Genomic DNA, 25989 nt, shown 5'->3' with positions numbered 1-25989 from the left:
GAACATCTTCCCTCAGCCACATGTGAGTATTCTTTCTGTATTCTGGAAGTTCAGAAGCTCTAAAGGGGCTCCGAAGGAGGGAGGAATTCAAAACTTTCCTGGAATTTTCAGCATTTCACATTTTTAATTAGCTAAAGAGACATCAATGGTGCCCTTTTCTGCTTTGGTGGTTTTCATAACAGGTCACTCGCTTTAGTTAGTTTCATTATCAGCTGGGTTGTTAATTGAAGAGATATCCTGTCTATGAAGTTCTGGAATTTACATTTATAGTTAGAGCCGGAGCAAGAGATTAGGAAAGCAGAATTTGATCATAAACAATTTTGAAACTCCCACTGGGCTTTGTTTTTTCCTTGAAGGCTGAATTGAAGAAGCTTCTTGGAGGAGAAGCAAAATGTCTTCAAGAAAAGCAAAGTCCAGTGGCCTCTTGAAAAAGCACCTTTGGGTCAACCATGACCTGGAATGACTGAGAATCTCTGCAGACATTCTGCCAACAGATGACAATTCTGATCACTTGAGTGGTGATAAAAGAAGAAATTAGAAAGACGACTTTAAAAAGACTGTTACTCCCATAAGTAGCTTTTTTAATTAAAATGTTGACCCCCCCTTTTTTTTCAATGTGCATACACAAACAACTTATTTATGCAAATATACTTTTGCATAAAAGTATATTTGTATATATTCTCTTCATATAATGCTATATTGGCCCAAAAGCTGAAATTGCTATGTCCCAAAACTATTAGGCTATTGGGTTAGCTGAAGGAACATTGTTATTTGCCAGAAGAGTTCACCAAGCAAGGAACATTTATATTTTTCAGCCTGAGCGGAACTCTTCAATTTCAAACTCACAAACACAGCAGAGAAGTTGTGAAAAGGACTATCCATTCTCAATTCTCCGATCCTAAGATCTGCAATTCATAACTATGGCACCTCTGGATAATGTAGCCCAATCCAGTAGGAAGATCATTCACAGAATATTATAATATGAAAGAATGGTTGGATTTTTGTATGCAGGCAAACAAAGGCAGTAATAACAATCACTTAACTACTAAAAGCCTCTTAATATCTTTCTAATATATCAGACTAAAATGTATTAGAGAGAGAGAGAGGCAGAAATAAAGAGGAACAGTCCTTGCTCTTATTTTTGTCCCATTGTTACTTTGAGAAAAAGTTGACATCTAATTTTATTTATTTCTTTTTTCTTTACAAAGGACACAAATAAATAATACTCGTACGGTTGAGTTGGTTGTCTGATATTTAACGTAAGTTAAGTTTTCATGTTGTCCTCCTTTGGTTTAAATGCGTACTTCAGATGGGTGTCAATGCATGCATTCAGCCTGAAGAAATGCCTCTGGACAAGCACATGGATACCACATTGTTGTGACTTTGCCTGGTGGGTTTTTGTTTTTTGTTTTTTGTTTTGCCAATTTCCTTTTGATCTTCTCACAGCCTTGTAACGTTGCAGAGAGTTTTAATTGTAAGCCTTCCTTTTAGCCAGTGCCTTAAGCCTACTATTTTCCCTCCCATAGTTACCTAGGACTTGAGTGCAACTTTGATCTCTAAAAATGTGCATATGTTTCATGGGGATCTATATAATATTTTGTCTGAGATAAAAAGGGCGCTGTCTGAGAAGGCCATGATTTTGAAACACTTCTGTCTGCAATGGGGTCTTTTCAGTGTTGGCACCATATTTATTAGAACTACAGAAAAAGCAATGGCTACCAACCTGCCTTCCATTGAGGACTTTTATATTGTACAAGTCAAAAAGAGGGCCGTGAAAATATCTACAGACTCCTCACGTCCTGGACATAAATTGTTTCAACTCCTACCATCAAAATGACACTATAAGGCACTGCACCTCAGAGCAACTAGACACAAGGACATTTTTCCCCCGAATGCCATCACTCTGCTAAACAAATAATTCCCTCACCACTGTCAAACTATTTACTAAGTCTGCATTACTATTACTATTAATCTTTTCATCGTTCCTATCATTCATCTCCTCCCACTTACTATGACTGCAGGACTGTAACTTTGTTGCTTCTATCCTTACAATTTATATTGATTGTTTCTTAGTATGATTTGATTGCTTATTTGTACCCTATGACTATGATTGTTGTACCTTATGATTCTTGACGAATGTATCTCTTATGTACACTGGGAGCATAGGCACCAAAGACAAATTCCTTGTGTGTCCAATCACGCTTGGCCATAAAAAATCCTATTCTATTCAATTTACAGGAATTTTCTTTTAAAAAAATCTTATGCAGTTCTCAGGACTTGGTAAATTCTTGAATTTCTAAACAAGTTTGGAAGAATTGTTCCTCTCTTGATTTCTTCCAGTTTATTGACAAAGTTTCTTGTTTGTTTTGGGTATTTGTCTTTGTATTTTTTTAAGTTGAGGTTGAATCTTTTGGCTCATTTTATATGGAATCATTACCTTCACCGATTATTTCATGATCCATCGTTTTGCAAATGGACAAATTTCAAAATAGCCAAAAATTCACAGAGGTTGTGGTAGCCAGTTAATATTTAATCATAATTTCTTGAGTTTTCTGAACCTCACATCCTTAGATTTCACCTGAAATATAATATCTTAGATTTCACCTGAAATATAATATCTTAGATTTCACCTGAAATATAATATCTTAGATTTCACCTGAAATATAATATCTTAGATTTCACCTGAAATATAATATCTTAGATTTCACCTGAAATATAATATCTTAGATTTCACCTGAAATATAATATCTTAGATTTCACCTGAAATATAATATCTTAGATTTCACCTGAAATATAATATCTTAGATTTCACCTGAAATATAATATCTTAGATTTCACCTGAAATATAATATCTTAGATTTCACCTGAAATATAATATCTTAGATTTCACCTGAAATATAATATCTTAGATTTCACCTGGAATATAATATCTTAGATTTCACCTGGAATATAATATCTTAGATTTCACCTGAAATATAATATCTTAGATTTCACCTGAAATATAATATCTTAGATTTCACTTGGAATATAATATCTTAGATTTCACTTGGAATATAATATCTTAGATTTCACCTGAAATATAATATCTGAAATATCATATTTATGTTTAATATGACAAATACAAACTCACAGGTGAGACAATACTTTTTTCCCAATGTTCTTTCTCTTCATCTTTTATTTGCTTTTAAATTTTATTCAGCTTTTCTTTGAAATTCAAGAATGAAGGGTCAAACATGGGAAGATTCCCCAAACAGATTAATTTTAAAACTGATGTCATGCAGAGTCAGATAAGATGTTTTTAGGTAAGCGAGGATCCCAAGAAGAAATATTCTTAATCTAATTTATAGATGTGTGCACCTCGACCACAAAATAATACTTTATTCAGAATCAATATATTTTCAGTATTTTCTGTGGATGGCAAAATGTGGAATCTGAAATGCTCAAGCAGGGGAGGCAAGAAGAAAAGGAGAAGGAACTGCAAATTTAATAGACAACTCTTCAATTGTATAGCATAATATTCAGGAATGCTTCCAGGGAAGAGAAAGGGGAGAGAGAGAGAGAGGGAGAGATGGATGAGAAAAATGAAATATGTCATCATAACCGCACAATGAAATTCCCTTTCAGAGAGCTGAAAATTCCCCCTCTAGACCAAGTTTTCTTCTGAGCCTTTAAGAAATAGTGGCAGAGCCTGTAAGGAGAAAGAAGTAGCAAAGTCGTAATTTTGTGTGATTTGAAACGGGGCCTCCCGAAGGCCTTTAGGAGAGGATCATTTAAAAGAAACGATGACTGCCATCTAGAATCAAACTTCTTTTCTGTGGCAGAATGAACAGAACATATCTGGTGTAACTGTTTGTGAAGTAGCTCTGATACAGATGTCAAAAAATTGGGGGATATTTAGACTTGAGACATGATAAAAATTTTTACTTGCAGCTTTATTGTTCTCTCTCTCTCTCTCTCTCTCTCACACACACACACACACAAACACACACACACACACACACTCACTCATTCACTTGCACTCTCTCTCACACAAATCTATCTATCTATCTATCTATCTATCTATCTATCTATCTATCTATCTATCTATCATCTATCTATCTATCTATCATCTATCATCTATCATCTATCATATCTACTCTGTCTGTCTGTCTATCATCTATCTATCTATCTATCTATCTATCTATCTATCTATCTATCATCCATCTATCATCTATCATATCTACTCTATCTGTCTGTCTGTCTGTCTGTCTATCATCTATCTATCTATCTATCTATCTATCTATCTATCTATCTATCTATCTATCTATCTATCTATCTATCTACCATCCATCCATCCATCCATCCATCCATCCATCCATCCATCCATCTATCTATCCATCCATCCATCCATCTATCTATCTATCTATCTATCTATCTATCATCTACAGTTGTGTGAAAAAGTCCTGCACACTTTATGGTTTACAGTTTATGGTATTTTTTGTATAGGCCATTGATTTTATGATATTCTATGCTAACTGCTATGCAAATATTGTTATATTTAAATAAATACTGGTGGTTTTTAAGTGAAAAGTATAAGTTTTTTTGCAATTTGGTGCTCTTTTGATGGGGATTGTGAATTTTCTTGCATGCTTACAATGACTATGAAAACAGATTTACTGATGCATACCCAGTGGCATATGTGTTGCAATTACTAAGGCCGATGCTAGTGTTTTGTTATTGTTTGTGGCCCTGAAAAGGACTGTTTAGGTAACCAAACATGGTTACTAATATGAAATTGGCAAGGCCTTATTGCTTATCACCAGGAGGCATCGCTTCGGCATAGACTGTATAACCCTTTGCACATGATCTTTGGTGACAATGTGGTGCCAGACTGCAATAGTGGATTCAATCAGCTCCTGCTTGGTCTTCCGATGCTTCTTGCATATTTCATAACCAATCTTGGCCCACAAGTTTTCAGTTGGGTTCAAATCCGGGCTCTGAGTGGCCAATATTGTGTCCATGCAGATGACGTCAGGGAATTCCCCCTGACAGCCGGCATCTGCACTAGCAACAGCCAGGTCGCATCTGATTGGCTAAGACGCGACCTGGCTGAGAGCGGGGAAACTCTGGCTTGGGGATTGGCTGGTTCATCTGACAGCTTCGTATAAATAGCTGTCAGACGAACCCTGCATTGATTCTCTCCTGTATATTTGTTGAGTCTGTTCGTGTTCAATAAAGACTGCTTAATTCTCCTCATGACTCCGCTCGCCTTTGTGCCAACTTAACACTGGCGATGAGGATGGGATCCAGCCGCTAACCCACCGAACGTTCCATCTTGGCACAATCGTACCGGCGACCCGTTTCTTTCAAGCCTAGCTCGAACCTCTGAGGAGACCATGTCGGCGATGCCAACATTCGTTCCTTTTGGCTGCGATGGCGAGACATGGGAAGCGTTCCTGGAGCGCTTCGAGTGCTATCTGATAGCCAACGGCCGTCGCGATGTGCCAGATGATGAGAAGTGCAGCTTCTTCTTGAGCTGTTGCGGCACGCCAATGTTTAGCGCCGCTCGCTCGCTAGCCGCCCCTCAGCCAGTCCACTCTCTGGACTGGGCTACATTAACGGAGCGTCTTCAGCGCCACTACGCCCCTACACCATCCTGGGTGGCGAGGCACTACGCTTTCAGGCGCTGTGTCCAGAAGCCGGAGGAGTCGGTGAGCCAGTTCCTCCAGTCGCTTCGCACAGCGGCGATGAGGTGAGAGTTTGCTGACCTCGATTGCAACCTCACGGAGCAGTTCGTCAGCGGCGTGAAAGATCTGCGCCTTCGCCGGTGGCTCCTGTCACAAGCGGACATCACACTGACTGGGGCCATTGAGCAGGCAAGGGCGGCTGAACTCTCCGACGAGTCAATGGCGGAGATGTTCAACCTGCCGCCTCCGCCAGGCCGCACTTGCCTGGTAGACGAACTAGTTCCCCTGCCTATTGACTACCCTGAGGAGGGAGTGGTGGCACGCATTGGCCAGTCCACCAGAAGACGCGGCCCTCAGCGAGCCCGCTTGCCTTGGCTGTGGAGGCAACCACGACCGTTCGGGTTGCCCCTTTAAGGCCACGGTTTGCCGCCGCTGCCTTAAGAAAGGACATTTGGCCCAGGTCTGCCGAGCGCAGTTCCCCTTGCCACAGCGTCCAGATGACATCCCGACCACAGCCGCCGTCAAACAGCGACCTGGAAGCCGTGCTGGACGACAGCAGCAGCCGCCACCGCAGCAGCAGCAGCAGCCTTCGCGCGGAGGCTGCTACGCCATGGACGCTGACTTCCACGCCAACCCCGCAGAGTTGGCCTTCCACACGGGTGCAGGTGCGGAGCGCATCAAGGCATCGCTCCTCATTGAGGGATCCCCCTGCACCATGGAGGTGGACTCGGGGTCATCCCGATCCCTATTGTCGTGGGCAGAGTTCTCCCGCCTCTGTCCAGGCATCTCAAAGACCTAGCTCTCCTCCCCAGACGCAACCCTACGGGACTACCAGGGGACTCTAATTCCTACCCTGGGTTATCACCTGGTGCGGGTGGAGTACGGGGACTTTTCGGGGTGCCTTCCCCTCCTAGTAGTGGAAAAGCCTTTGCCGGCCCTCCTGGGCCTTGACTGGTTCCCGGCACTTGGCCTATCAGTGCACGGGGTAAGGCAAGTGGTGGCCATGCCTCCTGACGTGGCCGACGTACTTGCCAGGTTCTCCAATGTTTTTGATGGGCAGCTGGGGGCGTATAAGGGAACGCCCATCTCCTTGAACCTAGACCCCCAGGTTGCCCCCATTAGGCTGAAGGCCCGTAGGGTGCCTTTCGCCTTGAGGGCAAAGCTTGATGCGGAGCTGGACAAGCTCGTCGCGCAGGGAGTCTTGGAGCCGGTGGATTACTCCAAGTGGGAGACCCCTTTGGTCATCCCAGTCAAGGCGGATGGGTCCATTCGCCTCTGCGCCGACTTTAAATCCACCATCAACCTTGCCCTCCAGGCGAACCCCTATCCAGTTCTGGTAGTGCAGCACTTGCTCCACTCTTTGGGGCAGGGCTGCATCTTTGCGAAGCTGGATATGGCGCAGGCCTACCAGCAGCTCCCGGTGGATGATGAGGCGGCGGCCGCGCAGACCATCGTCACCCACCGTGGAGCTTTCCGTTGCCGCCGCTTGCAATTCGGCGTTTCCGTAGCCCCGGGGATCTTCCAGAGCCTAATGGAGCGGCTGCTCCATGGGCTCCCTGGCGTGGTTCCGTACTTCGATGATGTCCTGATCGCCGCCGGCAGCCGATCGGGCCTCATCGAAGTACTAGTGAAGGTCCTCGAGCGTTTCAGGGGCGCGGGCTTAAAATTAAAGCGCAGCAAATGCTCATTTGCTGTGCCCTGGGTTGATTTCCTGGGCTTCACAATTGATGCCCAGGGAATTCACCCCACCCCTTCCAAGGTAGCAGCCATCAGGAACGCCCCCACGCCTGCCTCCAAGACGGAGCTGCAGGCGTTCCTTGGCTTGCTTAACTTTTACGCGCCATTTTTGCCGCATAATGCGTCACTAGCCAAGCCGCTGCATCGGTTGCTCGACCGATCGGCAGCCTGGCGCTGGGGCAGCCGCGAAGCGCATGCGTTCGCGGCTGTCAAAGACTTGCTGACGTCAGAGGCAGTCCTCGTCCAATATTCGGACAAGCTGCCTTTGACTCTTGCTTGTGATGCCTCCCCCGTGGGTTTGGGGGCGGTCCTGAGCCATGTACTGCCCAATGGCTCGGAGGCCCCCATAGCCTTTTATTCCCGGACACTGACTTCTACAGAACGCAACTACAGCCAGATTGACAAGGAGGCTCTGGCTGCAGTGTCAGGGATTAAGAGGTTACATGATTACCTCTATGGTCGGCACTTTACTTTGTTCACCGACCATAAGCCACTCCTTGGGCTTTTGGCAGGTAACAAGCCGACCCCTCCCATCCTTTCACCGTGCATGACCAGGTGGACAGAGTTCCTAGCTGCATACAGCTACACTCTGCTCTACCGCCCGGGCAAGCACATAGGGCACACTGATGCCCTCAGCCGCTGCCCCCTGCCCGTTGCAGACCCCCCGACAGTGCCTTGCCTGTCGGTTTTGGCCATAGCGGATTTGGCTCTGCCGCTCTCTTCCGGAGAGGTGGCCTCGAAATCTAGGGCTGACCCTGACCTGTCCCAGGTCATGCTATGGGTCCATAGGGGCTGGCCTGAGGGACCGGTGCCAGAGCACCTTCGTCCCTTCAAGGCCAGGCAGTTGGAGCTGTCACTTCACAGTGGGTGCCTCCTGTGGGGTGACAGGGTGGTCATTCCACCCAGCCTGCGCCATCAGGTGCTATCTCGCCTTCATGAGGGCCACCCGGGCATAGTGCGCATGAAATGCCTGGCACGCAGCTATGTCTGGTGGACTCGCATTGATGACGAGATAGCCGCCTGGGTGGCCGGCTGCTCCCCCTGCCAACATTCCCGACCGGCGCCACCGGCAGCCGCTCCTAGGGAATGGGAATTGCCCCGTGGGCCTTGGTCCCGCCTCCACGTGGATTTTGCGGGTCCCTTCAGAGGCCAGGTCTTCATGGTGGTGGTGGATGCATATTCGCGCTGGGTGGAGCTCATCCTCATGAGGTCCACCACAGCCGAGGCCACGATCAGGGAACTGACTAGGCTTTTCGCCACCCATGGATTGCCGGACGTCATTGTCTCTGATAACGGGCCTCAATTTGCATCCACCGCGTTCCAGCTGTTCCTGGCTTCTCAGGGTATCCGCCATGCCCCAGTCGCCCCATACCATCCGGCTAGTAATGGCCGGGCGGAACGGGCGGTCCGCTCGGCCAAGGAGGCGTTAGGCAGGATGGATGGGGCAGACTGGCAATCAAGGGTGGCTGCTTACCTCTTGGTACAGCATGCCACTCCTTGCCCCCTGACCGGGAAGTCTCCAGCTGAGCTGCTGATGGGCCGGCGCCTGCGGACCACCTTGGATAGGTTGCACCCACTCTATTCAAGTGAACAGCCTGGCAACCTGGGGCCCCCTCCCCGTTCTTTCCGTCTGGGCGATTCTGTATGGGCTCAGGCATTCTCAGGGGCGGTTAGGTGGGTGCCTGCCACCATCACCGCCATAACCGGCCCCTGTTCTTACAGGGTCCAGCTGCATGATGGGACCGAACGGCGGCGGCACCTGGATCAATTGAGGCGCCGCCTGCCCAGCAACAGCGACAACATCCCTGCCAGGTCGGCCGTCGACGTCGCTGCGCCTGAGCCCTCCAACGTTTCGTTTCCTGGTGCCCTTCCACCAGCCACTGATCACCCGGTCCAGCCGCCCAGGGTCTTTCCGTCCTCGGACGCCGCCTTCCGGCCGTCCATTGTTTAGGATGTGCCACCCGTTAGGCTTCTGCCTCCCGGTTTCCAACTGGCCTTCCCCGAGTCAGGCCAGGCCTACCCTGAAGTTCCCCAGTCAAGCCCGCCTTCGGCCGCGCCCCCTCGGCCCTGCCTACCTGGTCCTTGTCGTCCTCCGTCAGGGGTGGGCCTCCAAGATGGTGCCCGGAGCTCCACTCCCTTGCGGGAGGAGCTTCAACAGGCACCACCTTCCTCTCCGGCGCCTCCTGTCGAACTGAGGTGTTCTGGGCGGGTCCGGCGCTGCCTGGACTATTTGTGTGACTACGTTTGTGCGTCGTCTGCACATGCGCAGTCACTGGGGGGGAAGGAGTATTGTGTCCATGCAGATGACGTCAGGGAATTCCCCCTGACAGCCGGCATCTGCACTAGCAACAGCCAGGTCGCGTCTGATTGGCTAAGACACGACCTGGCTGAGAGCGGGGAAACTCTGGCTTGGGGATTGGCTGGTTCGTCTGACAGCTTCGTATAAATAGCTGTCAGACGAACCCTGCATTGATTCTCTCCTGTATATTTGTTGAGTCTGTTCGTGTTCAATAAAGACTGGTTAATTCTCCTCACGACTCCGCTCGCCTTTGTGCCAACTTAACAGCCAATTCAGTCGGACATCATTCCTCATCCACTTCTGGATGGACTTGGCTCGATGACAAGGAGTGTTGTCATCCTGGAAGTAAAAATCCTTCCCAACAAGTTGCTGAGCTGAAGGAAGCATGGTCTTTCCCAGGACATCAACATATTGCTTGGAATTCATGATTCCCTGCACGATTTGTATCTGACCAATGCCAGAAGCAGCGATGCAGCCCCAGATCATCATGTGCAATGAATGCTTCACAGGTAGATCCAGGCACTAGGGCCTAAATTCTTCAGCTGGTAATCTTCTGACATACTTATTGCACTGATTCCCAGTCAAGTGGAAATTGCTCTCGTCACTGAAGATGACCTTGGCCCACTGTTTGTTGGTCCAATTGGCATACTTTTTGGCCCACGTATGTCAACGAGAGCGGTGAGCATCTGTGAGCAAAAGTTTACTTCGAACCCTGCAGCCTTTGAGCCCTCTGTGATGCACCGTGCTTGTGCACACTTTTATATCACATGTTTTACCCCAAATTCTTATAATCTGAGGTGAGGTAAGCTTCCTGTCAGCCATTGAAATGCGTTACAGAGCCCGATCTTGCCGTTTTGTCGACTTTCTTGGTCTTCCAGAGCGGAGCCTGTCGTCAACTGAACCAGTTATTTGGCATTTTTCAACCACTCTGCTCACTGTGGTGCAATGGCATTTCACTCTCTTGGCTATTTCTGTACAGGAGTAACCCTCTTCATGAAGCACACTAATGCAATGCCGCTGTTCAATACTGGTGAAAGCAAAGGCCTTCATCCTCGCCCACAGCCAGAGCTAAATTAAATGCCTCGATGCTTTTCACGCCTATTTATAATCAGAGCGTAGGACAACATTGATTGGCTCATAGATTTAGGCTCTGTGCATTTTGATTGGTCAGCCAAAGCTTGCTGCTGATTGGCTACTTCCGATCCTAACATTCTTGAACATTCAAGTTTTGTTTGTTTTAGCACATAAACTCACTCAAAACCTTAGAAAGACTTTGGTTATATTAATAAAAAATTATGCATCTCAATCTGACTACAGAAATTTTAATCGAAGTACTAATTTTGCATGGTTTCTATAAGTGAAAAGTTGATTAAACATGTAAATACAGTTTAAAACTGAAAGCGTGCAGGACTTTTTTACACAGCTATATCTATCTATCCAGAGGTGGTATTCAGGCGATTTGCACTGGTTCGCCCAAACTGGTGCCAGAAAGTTTGCCCAGTTCAGCGAACTGGTAGCGATGACCGGCTGGCCATGCCCCCGAGCTGGTCCCTTTGTCACCGGTTGCTCACCCCGCCTGTCCAGTCGCTGCTCACTTATGCTGCCTCTTTGCATACCAGCTTTGAGTCATGCTAGCCACATGACCATGGAGACTTCTTGGGACAACGCTGGCTCTTTGTCTTAGAAATGGTGATGAGCACTGCCCTCTAGAGTTGGGAATGATTAGCACATGTGTCTGAGGGGAACCTTAACCTTAACCTTATACAAATACACAAGGTAATAAAATATGTATGGTAATTCTGAGGTTGGAAATATTTCCTTTGAGAAAGTTAGCTTGAACCAAAATCCAAAATGAATCCATTGTTGGTTCTCACAGTTCTTTCCCCTCCATCACTCTCATCCTCTTAGTTTTTTGACAGTCTGCTTCTGAAGATGTGCCTTGTCAAGATGAAAGTCACCTCTTGTCTTTCTCAGAGCTATTTCAGACTCTTTTGAGGAGTTAAGTACAGTCAGTTACAAGGAGAAAGGAATGGGTCAGGAAGAAAAAAAACCATAATCTACTTATTCCCCTTGTAAAATTTATATTTTATATATATAAATATGATATGTATATATAATATGCACATATTTATATTATTATAATATAATATAATATTATGTAATATAAAATATATAACTTATATTAATTTATAGTAATTTTAAAATAAGTCCTTCTTTATTTCTATACTTGTCCCAAAGAGTATAGACTTTGGTTTTTCCATTTTTTTTTGTTACATTTTAGACAAATTTGCTTTTCCTTTTGTTTTTTGTCATTGCAATGCTGTATTTTCTCACTTTCCTAAATGAGGAAGTTTTGTAAGACTTTGAAGGGTGGGGTGGTGGTGGAATAGGTAGATTATTTTTTTTCTTCCTATTCTGTTCCTTACTCCTCCTAACTGACAATGGATTTAACTCTTCAAAAGAGTTCAATAGATTTATGAGATTTATATTAATAGATTTATGAGATTTATATTAATTGATTAATATAATTTATATTAATCAATTAATATAAATCTTCTTGATCTATTTCCTGTTTAAATCAGTTTAGTGAGTCATCAATGCACTTAATCACATATGAAATTTAATATTAAATATATTAATTTCTATCTTCCTTGAAACATGCATAGAAACCCAAAGATTTTTTTTTTCTCAGAATGTGCATGTTTCACTAATTTTTCCGGGTCTTAAGATATGAATCCTATACTTTATGTTTAAACCACGTATGTTTAATACTCGTTTCAGTTTTTTTTTTTTTTTTTTTGTGTCAAGCAGAGTGTTTGCAAAACGGAGATATTTATTAATTCTAAGGTACCTGAGCGTCAGGTTTCCACACAGTTTATGCCTCTTCATATTAAAAGTCTAATTATTTAACACCTTTGAAATAATTAATGAAATAGAAAACATTTTAGGTGCTCAGTATCTAGGATTCAAAAGTATACCGCGGTAACATATGAAGGTCCTACATTAAAGCATCATGTTGAATAACATTACAAACAATTCCTGCACAAAGGAAAGGAAACGAAAGGAGGAAGGGAGGAAGGGAAGGAGAGAAAGGAAGGGGAGGGGGAGGGGAGGGAAAAGGGAAAGGAGAAAGGGGAAAGGAAAAAGGGAAGGAAGGAAAGGGAGGGAAAAGGGAAAGGAGAAAGGGGAAGGGGGAAGGAAAAAGGAAAGAAAGGAAAGGGGAGTGGGAGAGGAAGAGGAATGGGAAGGAAAGGGGAAGAGGAATGACCAAATAAATTAAACTTGGTTAATAGTTATTATTGTATCTTGGTTTTCCTCTGGTAAACTTGCCTCCAAATCAGTTTCATGGGTAATCTCACATCCCAAGATTACAAAAATCTCAGCAGGCAAATGCAGGGTTGATTTCTCAGAAGCAAGAGGGCTGGGAAAAGATGTAGTTTCTATTCCTTCTAGCAGAAAACCATCCCTGTATGTTGGTGAACCGAGACCTAAAAGAGTTATGGAAATACAAACAAGCGGAAGAGATAAATTCCAATCTATAGAATTCCTCCCAAACATTATGTTTGTAATTTTCTCCTAGTTCAAAAGAGAGGGGGGAGGAAGGGAAGGAGGGAATTTTTTAAAAAAGGAGACAGGTGTCAAAAGTCATGAAGACCCAGGAAGCAAGTGTTGTGGGCTCAATTAGCAAAAGAAAAAATCAGGAATGTATTGGTTGGAAACATGTGGATTCATCCTGCAATGGATAGACAATGGCTAAGATGTTGTTGTTGATGATGATGATATTACAGTAGAATGAAACCCAGAATACACATCCCTCTTGCTGCTATAGGTAGTGGGGCACACAACCAAACAACTGAAATACATTCTTTTTTGTTGCTTTGATCTGTATTTTGTCGAAGAACAAACCTTTAAATCTTCTGCCCTACATACCTTATCTCCTCACTTCACTCTTTAAATACCGAAAGATGAGCCAATCCTGGCCAATTTGCAACAACACTGGAACCACAGTATTTTCGGTCCCCGTTATTTCTTCTCCTTACAGATTCTGAAATGCATCGTTTCCGTTTTTGAAAACCAACAGCCCTTCATAGCTTCTCCCTGCAAATCCATGCCAGGCCTCTCCCTTCGTTGCTCTGTAGCTCTGCCAGGATGTGACATTCAAATGGTGGCAGGCATCCCTGTGGTTCTGGGGCATACCTCACATATTTCATGTGCTCCTCGGCTTCCCCATTTGCTCCCAACTCGGCAGTTGCAGTGAAATTTCCCTACCAGAAAAGCCTGAAGCTATTTCAGTCCCTGCCCAACTCTCTGGCTTGATCAGATGCCAAGGGCTTTAATGAATCCACCCAGGGAATATTCCATCCCACAAGAAATAGCACTATTCACCAACGGCAGCCTGGAGCCCAAGCCAGTGGTCTGTCACTACCGCTCTGCTTCATGAGGTTACAGTCTCTGAAACGAGCGAATGTTTCATGCGGCTCAATGGCGACAGAGCTAATGGACCACTTGGTTTGCAAGCTATGATTCTGGATGAAAGGTTTGAAAATTAGAATTTAAGTGTGTAATCTGTGACCTCTGCTTGCACAGAGTAGAAGGGGGGGGGCTGCTCTGATAGAATAGAATGGGGCTAATATTCTCCAGGGATGTGGTGGCTAATTCTGATTGTCGATCAGAAAGGTTGGCAGTTCGGCGGTTTGAATCCCTAGCACCGCATAACGGAGTGAGCTCCTGTTATTTGTCCCAGCTTCTGCCAACGTAGGAGTTTGAAAGAATGTAAAAATGCAAGTAGAAAAATAGGGACCACCTTTGGTGGGAAGGTAACAGCGTTCTGTGTTCTTTCAGCATTTAGTCATGCCGGCCACATGACCACGGAGACGTCTTGAGACAGCACTGGCTCTTCAGCTTTGAAACGGAGATGAGCACCGCCCCCCTACAGTCAGGAATGACTAGCATATATGTACGAGGGGAACCTTTACCTTTACTTTTACTATTCTCCAATGTACCTGAAGGCAGGACAAGAAGCAAAAGGTGGAAACGAATCAACCTAGATCTATGGAAAAATGCCCTGACATTTAGAATAATTAACCAATGGAATAGCTTGCCTTCAAAAGTTATGGGTGCTCCATCACTGGAAGATTTTAAGAAGAGGTTGGGCAGCCATTTGTCTCTGAAATAGTATTGGGATTTCTGCTTGAGCAGAGGGTTGGATTAAAAGACCTCCAAAGTCCCTTCCAAATCTGTTCTTCTGCTTTCCAATTATCTTTGAGTTGGCACTGCTGTTATTTTGAAAGAGGTTCAAAGGCCTTTTGAGGTTCTCCATCCAATTGGTAGGTGGAGAAATTGGGTGAACAATTCTTCTGAATCTCTCCAAGTATTCTCAACAGGAGGATTTGCCCTTCAGAACTCTTCCCCCAAGTGGAATGAAAATGAAGAAGACGTCAAAGGTTGTCTTCTAGTTCAACCTCCTGCTCAAGGCAGGAGTCCTTATACTATCCAGTCAAATGGTTGATTCTCCAGAGGGTTAATGTCATTGCCCAGAGGATCATTGGTTGCCCTCCGCCCTCTTTGGAAGAGCTTTATAGCTCCCACTACCTTAAGAAAGTTCAAAGCATTCTTAAAGTTCCATCCTGGGCACCTTTTTTTGCACTATTACCATCTGGCAGACGGTACAGGACAATCAAAACAACGACAAATAGACTGGAAAACAGCTTCTATTCCAGAGGAGTAACTCTATTGAATTCTATGGTGTAGGGCAACGTTAATGGAGTATCAGGGGTTTTCAATTCAGTTGTATAGAATAGGAGTCACCAACCTTTCGGACTCCAGGGACCACTAAATTCATAATTTTAAATCCCGCGGACTACTAATATAATCTGCCTAATGACTGGGTGGGCATGGTTGGGGGATCATGTGACTCCGTGGGTGTGGCCAACTCAATGTCACTCACATCGAGGGGCATCTCACTGGCTTCTACTCACTCCTCCCCTGCCAGCCACTCCTCACCTCCCCACCTGGGCTTCTTAGGGCCCCAACAGGAAGCAGTTGTTGGAGCTAAGCAGCCACCACAAGAAAGAGTTGGCAAAACAGCTGGCTCAGTTCAAATTGGATCTGACCAAGAAGGAGGCTCAGCAGAAGCACCTCACTGAGGACTACGAGCATAGGCTTTCCAAGCAGAGGGAAGACCTGTGGGAGTACAAGGCCAGGTACCAGCACCTGGAGGTTCAGCAGGCTGAGATGGTCAGCCAGTTCCAGGCCATGATGCAGTCCCACTGGAACAAGGCCCTCCAGCTCTTCGCCATCAACGGCACTTCCCTCCAGCCTTCGCCCAAAGCCCCACACCAGGAGGCTGAAGCAGACCCCTAGTCGGAATTTCTGTCCCCCTCCAACCCACACAAAAAGACCCCAAAGGGAGAGACCCTCTGCAATATCAGTTGGTGACCGCTGATATAGAATGTGAAGGATGTGTGTTTTGTTTTATGTAGAATGTACACTAAAGATGCCGTTTAATTTCATTGTACGTGGTGCAATGACAATAAAGTAAACTAACTAACTAATCTATCCTTCAACCCCTCTAGTGATGGAGCACGATGTAGAATGGAGGAGAGATGACCTTACAAAGAAAAGCAGAACATTCATACACACCCTCCTCATTGATGAACAATGTTCAATAATATTGACGTCGGTCCCTATACACTGAACACATGCAAGGGTATAAATTATGCCTAAGAAAATGGAAAGTTATTCCTAGATGTTTGAGGAAAAAGTGTTTGCTTATTTATGATGGTAGTACTAAAAATGGTGCACCCAACTATACCCTAAAGCAGAAGAAGCATCAGCTTAGTTTCTCCACGAACAGGACAGACCTAAAAGTTTAAGACGTTTTAAAAAAAGATTTCGGAACATAAGCACTAATTTCCTGTGCAAAATTATTAGGCCAGCTTTTTCCAGTCCCCCCCCCCACTTCTGTCTGTTTGCCTGTCTCTCTCTGTGTGTATCTGCAAGATATCTGACTACCAACCTTTCACTCTAGCAATAAATGCTTTGCTACTGTGCTAAGTAATATAATTCTATTTCAATTAATTTTCTCATAAACACATACCGTTGTGTGCTACATATAGCCTTTTTTTTTAAATCTCCCAGGAGCTCTGCAGCATTTTTCTCCCTTGCAGCAATCTTTCTGGTTTATATTCGTACTAATGTTAGAATTATCATGAATTATACCTTTGGTTTATGTACCTGAGCCCCATGTTTCAAGGAGAAGAGGGTATCCTATTTCTATGACCTATCTGAATTTAAAAACACCTACTGTGTTATGTCAAGAAAAATGGGAAACACGCTGCTTCTTAAACCAGATACTGTACCTTGGATACATGGCCCTTGTATCCAAGCTCCCTCCTCCTCCTCCTCCTCCTCCTCCTCCTCCTCCTCCTCCTCCTCCTCCTCCTCCTCCTTCTCCTCCCCCCCCCACTCCTCCTCCTCCCTTCTAGCACTGATGATGTTACCTAGTTTGGGTAATGAAACATCTGCAAGAAAACAACAAGAGAGAGCAACAAGGACTCCTGATATGGGATCAAAGTCATTTTCAAGCATTTCCCACCTCTAAAAAAACCACCCTTTCAGTGGCTAACTCTTCATGGTTTAGGACATAGAATAAAAACATCATCGTAACACCCACAGTGCTCTAGTTTACTGTTCCATTGGTAGCTGCAATGTTTCCTCCAGCTGCTGGAAGCTGTTTTTTGTATCTATGAAGTGTAGTCAATCACATATGACTACCTTCCTGAGAAAAGCTGCTTTATGATATGGTCCTGCTAGTGATCAATAATGTTTAACAATCAATAATTACTATTAATAATAATTATACCAATGGTGTACTAGGCTGCATCAACAGAACAATAGCATCAAGGTCACAAGAAGTGATCATACCACTCTATACTGCACCAGTAAAGCTACACTTGGAATACTGTGTCCAATTCTGGTCACCATGATACCAAAAAGATGTTGAGATCCAAGAGAGAGTGCAGAGAAGAACAACAAAGATGATAAAGGGACTGGAAGCTAAATCATATGATGAACAATGAAGGAAGCTAGGAATGTCACAGAGAAGCATTGGAAGGGTGTGTGTGTGATGACTGTCTTCCAGTACCTGAGAGGTTGTTACAGGCTCAGTTCATTCCACAAAGCATCAGAGAGAAGGACAAGAACAATGTGTGGAAGATCATCGGAGGGTTATCCATCTTGAAAGTAAGTCCATCTCAGCAGGGGTGAAATCCAGCATGTTCTGACAGGTTCTGAAGAACCGGTAGTGGAAATTTCTGAGTAGTTTAGAGAACCGGAAGTGGAAATTTTGAATAGTTTGGAGAACCAGTAGTAGAAATTTTGAGTAGTTTGGAGAACTGGTAGTGGAAATTTTGAATAGTTCAGAGAACTGGCAAATGCCTCTGGCTGGCCCCAGAGTAGGGAAGGAATGGGGATTTTGCAGTATCCTTCCCCTGCCATGCCCATGAAGCCACGCCCACCAAGCCACACCCACAGAACCCACCTCTGGATGGGATGTAAGATCTGTTTTTTCCCCCCTTCCTTTTCTGCAGCTCTTTCCTTGAAAGCAGGAAGCATTTTCCTGCCCTGCTTGTGGCTATGAAAGTGGGGACATGTTTTTTTATGCGCGATCAATGACAAAGGCTGCTTCCCATGTATGGCTTCAGGGACGAGTGCAGCCTCTGAAGATGTGAGTTAGATCTCTTTCATAGCACTGAAGATAACTTTATTCAGCCTCTAATACCGATTCCTGCCCCAGGAGAAACAGAGTCTCCAGAACTCTCCAAAGCCCATTTGATGCCAAGGCTTTTCAATCATTGGATAACAAGTCTCTTGGGGCACAAGGAGGAATTTATGCTATTAATGCAACCAATCAGAGATTCTTGACCATGCTTTCCTGTGGCAACACTTACTCTTTCTCTCTCTCTCTTCATCTGGAAGAGTCAGTGACTTGTACCCTCAAGGGTTTTCCTCATTAGCTCAGGGCATTAGAGTTTAGGGGGCTCTATTTTATGATTATTTTTTTTAAAACTGCTCAACGGTTCAATTGGGTGAAAGCAAAACTATTTCGATGGGAAGTCAGAGCAGGGAGAAAATCCTTTGGGGAGTCCCTGTTTCTTTTATATATATGTAAAAAAAAACCTTTATATATAATATAATACACACACACACACACACACACACACACACACACACACACACACACACATATATATATATATATATATATATATATATATATATATATATATATATATATATATATGTTGTAATTGTACTGATAAATAAATAAAGGGAGACTAGGATAGATCTATTTCGAGATAATTAGCTCTCATCAGCTAGCCATACCCTTACTGGGATTAGAACCCGGGCTGTATATATCTTAGGCAGGAGTCTTAACCACTTAAGCACTCCTGCCTAAGATATATACAGCCCGGGTTCTAATCCCAGTAAGGGTATGGCTAGCTGATGAGAGCTAATTAGCTCGAAATAGATCTATCCTAGTCTCCCTTTATTTATTTATCAGTACAATTACAACACAAATATAAAAAGGCAACAGTAAAAATAAAAATATGGTTTTCTGCCTGCATGGTCTTTGTGATAAGCCGAAGGACAGAAAGAGGGAGTAGTGACCTTCCTCCCATATTTAGTCATACCAGGGGTTGTAACACAAATACATATATATATATATGTATACACATAACCACATGTATACTATTAGCTAACATCATATTGTATTATTAAATGTTTACATCAATTCGTCTCCCCATCAACTCCCAAAAACAATTATTGGCTCTTCTGCGCTCCATACACCATATTTGATCCTTATCCATCACTTTCTTCTCCCTCTCTCCTCCTCCTCCCTACCTCCTTTCTTCCCTCTGCCCTCCTTCTCCTCTCTACTTCCCCCACCTCTCTTCTTCTCCTCTCTCCCCTTTCCACTCCTTCTTTTTCTCCTCCTCTTTCCCCCCCTCTACCTTCTCTCCTAAGCCCTCTCTTCTTCCCTTTACCTCTCTCCTCTCTTCCACACTCTTCATCTCATTTACTTGGTGTATTTCAGCTTCTGAGCGAGCTCCATTTTATGGTGATGGTATTTATAATTCCTTTTCAATATACATATTTAATTTTAACATATATCTTCCTCCTCCTTTTTGGTGAGTCCTTCTTTCTGACCACATTCAGACGATGATGGCTTGCTTTAAGACTTTTACACAGTCAACCGCACATGTGAGCCCGCCTTTCTTATAATCCGGGATTTACTAGACTAGCTTTTTCAGGAGTGTAATTGGACAGCAAGCAAACAAGCAAATGATTAGGTAACATCCTTAGAAATTATTTGTGGCCTTGCACAATCAGCCCTTTTGTTGGTGGTTCAGGGGTGGGGAATTTTGGTGGGTGGGTGGGTGGCTGTTTAGGGATTGTCGTGTGTGATGCACCTGGTTTCTGGGTGTTATGTGAATTTCATTGAATGAGTATACTGTGTATATACATACAATGTCAATAAAGTTAATTTGAATTTGTTGTTGGCTTTTTAAAGTTATTTATTAGATTTTTTTATCCCATCTTTATTACTTTATAGATTACTCAAGGCAGTGAACACACCAACCCGGGGAGTGGGGGAGGTCTAGTAATTTAATAAATTATTATTATTAACCCAGTGATGTGAGTTGGCCTGAGAGAGAGTGGTTGGCCCAAAGTCACCCAGCTAGCTTTCATGGCTAAGTCGGGATTAGAACTCACCATCTCTGGGTGATTGGCCCAAGGCCACCCAGACAGGTTTCATGTCTAAGGCAGGACTAGAACTCACTGTCTCCTGGTAATTGTTTAGTTAATGCCTAAAGTGGGACTGGAACTCACCATCTCCTGATGATTGGCCAAAGTCATCCAGCCAGCTTTCAGGCCAAAGAGAAGTACTAGAACTGTCTTGTATCTTAACCACTAAACCATAATATAATACCATACATGCAATTCAATACTATACTACACTATACTATGCTACTATAATAACTTTTGCTAATAATATTTACAATATTTCATACAAGATTGCTAAGCAGTGGACCTTTTCACATGCAAAGTGGGCAGAGGTAGAAAAAACACGGCTCAGAGTGTGAGGGAAAAGGATGGTTTCAAAATAAATAACTTTTTAAAAAAACTTAGAGAATTGTACAGTGAAATGCATGGCCATCTTGTCACCCAAGGGCTGGAAGGTCTGAATAGAATAACAGAATAATTCCTAGTCCACCAAGACTGGAGATCTTCTTCCTTCCCAGTTAAATGGCTGTCCAGATTCTTGTAAACTTCCAGTGATGGAGGACCCACAATTCTGGAAAGCAAGTTGTTCTGTTGGTTAAACTAATAAAATTAATCGTAATGATTACCTTCAACTAGCTTATATATTTCTAATAGTAATACATAATCATATTAAGTTGCAGTCTGTCATTATTCCATATTTTCTCTTGTTACTGCTCTTATTTTATTATGTAAAAATGTATAATATTAACATTCCCCCTTTCTCTTATTTCTATCTCTTATTCTAACTTTTAGTTATGCCACCCTTTATTAAAATACATTTTCTTTCTATCCTACCTAACTTCTAGTCAAGTAACCTTCCTAAAAAGAGAAAGGAAAGAGAGAGGAAAAGCAAAGCAAATCAGAACAATAACAATAAAAAAAACCCATCTATCCATCGTCTCTTGCCCGCTTCAGTACTTTAATTGCTATGCTTTTTTAAAAAACTTGCTTCCCATATTCCTGTCTTGGATCTTTGTCTGCACCTATTTTGTCTGCACCCACAACTTCTGAAGACCAGTTTGTATTGTGGTGACCAAAACTGGATGCAGTTACATGAAGAGTCAGTCTCCCTTTCTCTAAGAATTCTTGGTCCTCCATAACTTTTTCCTGATGTTATAATCTGATTCTTCCCTCCTTCCTCTCTCTTTTTCTGTTGACAACTACCCCTTATTATCTACCTTAGTGACAAGGTTTAGGAGATATTTTTTCCCCAACAGCCTTAGGCATGCCTGTCTCTCTGAAGTCCCAAGTCCCTCTAACAAAGAAGCAAGGTGACGTCTTACTTCTTCAAACACAAACCACTCACGACTCCAACCCAACCATTCTGTTCCTCTTTCTCCAACCCTGAATGATCTAATCTGACATCCGTCAGTGCCAGTAGTGGAATTTTGATAAACCACACTTGTCTGCTGTGTGCCTCAACATCTGTATTTCTTCACACCAGAGGCAAATGTCTTCTCTGGGAGAAGGAGAGACATGAACAGCCCACTCTGTGAGCAAGCAAGCAAACAGAAGAACCATCCCAGGGATCGTTCTAAATAGATTGCTTTTTTCTCGGCAATCACAAATGGCAGATTGGGACTGTTTCTTAGCTGGCCTACGTCGCTTCTAGCCCCTATCATGGACTTACTGGGGTTTAAGGTAGTGTTAGCAAAATTATACTTTGGAGAGCGTGATGAGGGAGCAGTTAAGGTTAGAGAACTGAAATCCAATACTCTACCTTTAGTTTCTCAATGTGGAACTCCAGTGAATTGTTGTCTTGTTGTAAGGAGTTCATTGAGAGTTCTACAGTGATCCTTGCATGCTATAAAACTTTGCTGATACTTCATTAAAATGTGAAGTGTCAATACCACTTTATAATGCCTTGGTAAGGCCACACTTGGAATATTGCATTCAGTTTTGGTCGCCACGATGTAAAAAAGATCTTGGGACTCCAGAAAGACTGCAGAGAAGAGCAACAAAGATGATTAGGGGACTGGAGGCTAAAACATAAGATGAATAGTTGCTGGAATTGGGTATGTCTAGTTTAATGAAAAGAAGGACTAATGGAGACATGATAGCAGTGTTCCCATATCTCAAGGGCTGCCACAAAGAAGAGGGAGTCAAGCTATTCTCCAAAGCATCAACGGGTGGGACAAGAAGCAATGGGTGGAAACTAACCAAGGAGAGAAGCAACTTAGAACTAAGGAGAAATTTCCTGACAGTTAGAACAATTAATCAGTGGAACAACTTGGCCTCCAGAAGTTGTGAACGCTCCAACACTGGAAGTCTTTAAGAAGAGAATGGATAACCATTTTTCTGAAATGGTATAGGATTTCTTGCCTAAGCAGGGGGTTGGACTAGAAGGCCTCTAAGGTACCTTCCAACTCTGTATTTCTCTTCTATTCATCCTGGGTAAACAGGGATAGATAGACACTGCAATGTCATAGAACCAGCAATGATAGTACCACTTTATACTTCACTGGTGAGATTGCACTTGTACTACTGCATGCATTTCTGGTCACCACGATACAAAAAAGGTTCTAAAAATTGAGATCTCATACAAAATTTTGTTTGCGCATAAGTTTCAGATTAAATGACTGTGCTTTCCCATAAAGTAATACATTTTCTGCACTGCATAAGATGTACAGAAGATGTCAATCAATAGTCAATTCAAGCTATACTTGCATTCCAAGTTGAAATCCAGGCCAAACATTGTTCCAGTTAAAATTTAGTTCACTTAATAAATATTGATTGAATAAAAATTTCAGGCTAAGGTGGGCTCCAAAAATGCTTCCCATCTCCCCCTCCCCCACCACTCCCTGTAAGTCCTAGAATACTGTTCATTTCCATTAGAAATATTTGAGCCAATGCTGTTAATCAGCTCCAAGAATTGAAGAAAGGCATGATTGGAATACTAGAGCAATTAAAAAAATGTTAAAAATGATGGTATTTGTCACTCTACAAGTCTACATTTTCTTGAAAATAAACAGGCTAAGGTTATTTTTGAGAAAGTTGGTGGATGGATGTATGGATGGAAGGAAGGGGAAGGGAAGAGAGGAAAGAGGAGGAAGAGAGAGAGAGAGAGAGCGAAAGAAAGAAAGAAAGAAAGAAAGAAAGAAAGAAAGAAAGAAAGAAAGAAAGAAAGAAAGAAAGAAAAGGAAAGGAAAGAAGACAGAGAGAGAGAGGAAGGAAGGAAGGAAGGAAGAAGGAAAGAAGGAAGGAAGGAAAAAAGGAAAGAAAGGAAGGAAGGATGACAGGGAGAAAGGAAGGAAGGAAGGAAGGAAGGAAGGAAGGAAGGAAGGAAGAAAGAAAGAGGAAGGAAGGAAGGAAGGAAGGAAGAAAGAAAGAAAGAAAGAAAGAAAGAAAGAAAGAAAGAAAGAAAGAATAAAACAGGCTGTTGGATGTTGACTTTGCTCACAGTTGAAACATCTTCCAGTTTAAAGGACTAGTCGAATTTTCTGCCCCAAAGCAAGTATCTTACATTTCATCCAAAAAATTCATTTTCTAGAATAATTCCTACACCAGAAATCCTAAAACAATTCACAACAACAAAGTGTTTTTTTTAAAGCAGAGTGCTAGATATAGAAGAGAGAAGAGGGTTTTTTTTTGGTGTGTGTGGGGGGGAATAAGGATTTTTTTTACCCCTTTAAAGAAAAGAAAAAGCGAGAGAGACTGCTGCTCGCCGTAATAAAATAAGAGAACCGAGTTAAACCATTGATCCATGTCAGCAGTGAAAAGCCAGAGATTAGAAAATGTTTCATGCTAATTTCCATGGAGTAGTAAGTAAGTAAGAAAGTAAATCTTTATTATGGTCAAAGACCAGCAATACACCTTAGTTTTTACAATACGTTAAAAAGTACTGACATTAAGATGTAATTAAAAAGTATTGACGTTAAAGTATTGATGTTAAAAGTGGAAAGTAACATACATGTTCTCAGATTGTTCGGGTCACTCCCTGGTTTACCTGGGTACAATGCTGTTAAGTATAGGAGTAAATACAATGGTCCAAAGATTGTTAGAGATATGTCCAGATAATTGGTGCAAGATGACAATTATACTTCTGTAGCCAATTTTTTTCTTATGGACATTGCAGCAACACAGAACTTTGCCACTGCATACGTGGTAACCGGGTTAGTGTCCTGGAGGAGAAAGCCTAGATAAAAATTGTCTGCCCTCCCTGGCAATCTCTCTAATAAGGGGAGAATATGTGCAGACCTACAAGCTCTGTATAGCTCGCAGTGTAATTTTTTTTTTACCCCTTTAAAGAAAAGAAAAAGCGAGAGAGACTGCTGCTCGCCGTAATAAAATAAGAGAACGGAGTTAAACCATTGACCCATGTCAGCAGTGAAAAGCCAGAGATTAGAAAATGTTTCATGCTAATTTCCATGGAGATTTCTTTAATTTATTGAAAATTACTTTCTTCTGCTTTGATTTGTCCAGCTGCCTGCCCTCTCCCAGCTTCCTCACGGTGGTCCTTGCCATCACGACAGACTCAATATGGGCTGTGTTTGCCCCCACACTGTGCCTGGCCTTCATAAGATTACTCAAGCGATTCTGACGTCTCTATCACTTTGCATCACTACAATAGCTGTTCTTCATTGCTCCCTCCTGCTAGCCAGCCTCTCTCTCTCTCTCTCTCCCTCCCTCCCTCTCTCCCCCTCTCTCTCTTTCCCTCCCCCCTCTCTCTGTATCTCTGTCTGTCTCTCTCTCTCTCTGCCTCTCTGTATCTCTGTATCTCTCTCTCTGCCTCTCTGTATCTCTGTATCTCTCTCTCTCTCTCTCCAGCCTTTTCTTAGGATTCTTGTCACATGATCTTTTCATTGTGGGCATTTTTACTACCCTGGTAGCTGTCCTCCTTCTCCTCCCCCCTCCTCCCCCCGCATCCTTCCCTTCTGATCAGTGCAGCTTTGCTTTCTTATCGAAGAAGATTTGTGGGTCACTGAGCTGTGGACAAGGAATATGAAGTTATCAAGAGAAGCGCTATCATAATTAAGAGGGAGAGAAAGAGAGAAGGATAGGAAAGCAATATTCAACAGAGGCCCATCCTCACCATCATGGTTTCAGGGGCAACTGGCGAGTCTATAAGCTTCCTTGCAAAAAAATTTGTAAAAAACATTTGATTTTGGAAAGGCATGGTTTAAATATGCAAATTCCTTGGAGGGACCTTTTGTGATATGCCTACCTAAAGGGTCAAGAGAAGGGAGGGGGGTCTTTGGTGAGTGGGGAGGGAAGAAAGACTGGTGAATTTTAGTGTATAGATAGGGAGGGATGTTAGCGTGTTGGCCAGTCTTCGAATATATCCAGATGTTTTTACAGTGTTCAAATTAACAGCTTCTGGCTTTTGGGTGGAGAGGGGTACCTCATGTGGACAATCTGCATTCTTCCAATTGATTCTGGTCGGCAGTTCGGGGGTTCGAATCCCTAGCGCCGCATAATGAAATGAGCTCCCGTTACTTGTCTCCCAGCTTCTGCCAA

Source organism: Natrix helvetica (genome assembly GCF_964273705.1).
Source record: "Natrix helvetica genome assembly, chromosome: 12".
NCBI lineage: Eukaryota > Metazoa > Chordata > Lepidosauria > Squamata > Natricidae > Natrix > Natrix helvetica.
Note: the sequence above shows the minus strand (reverse complement) of the source record.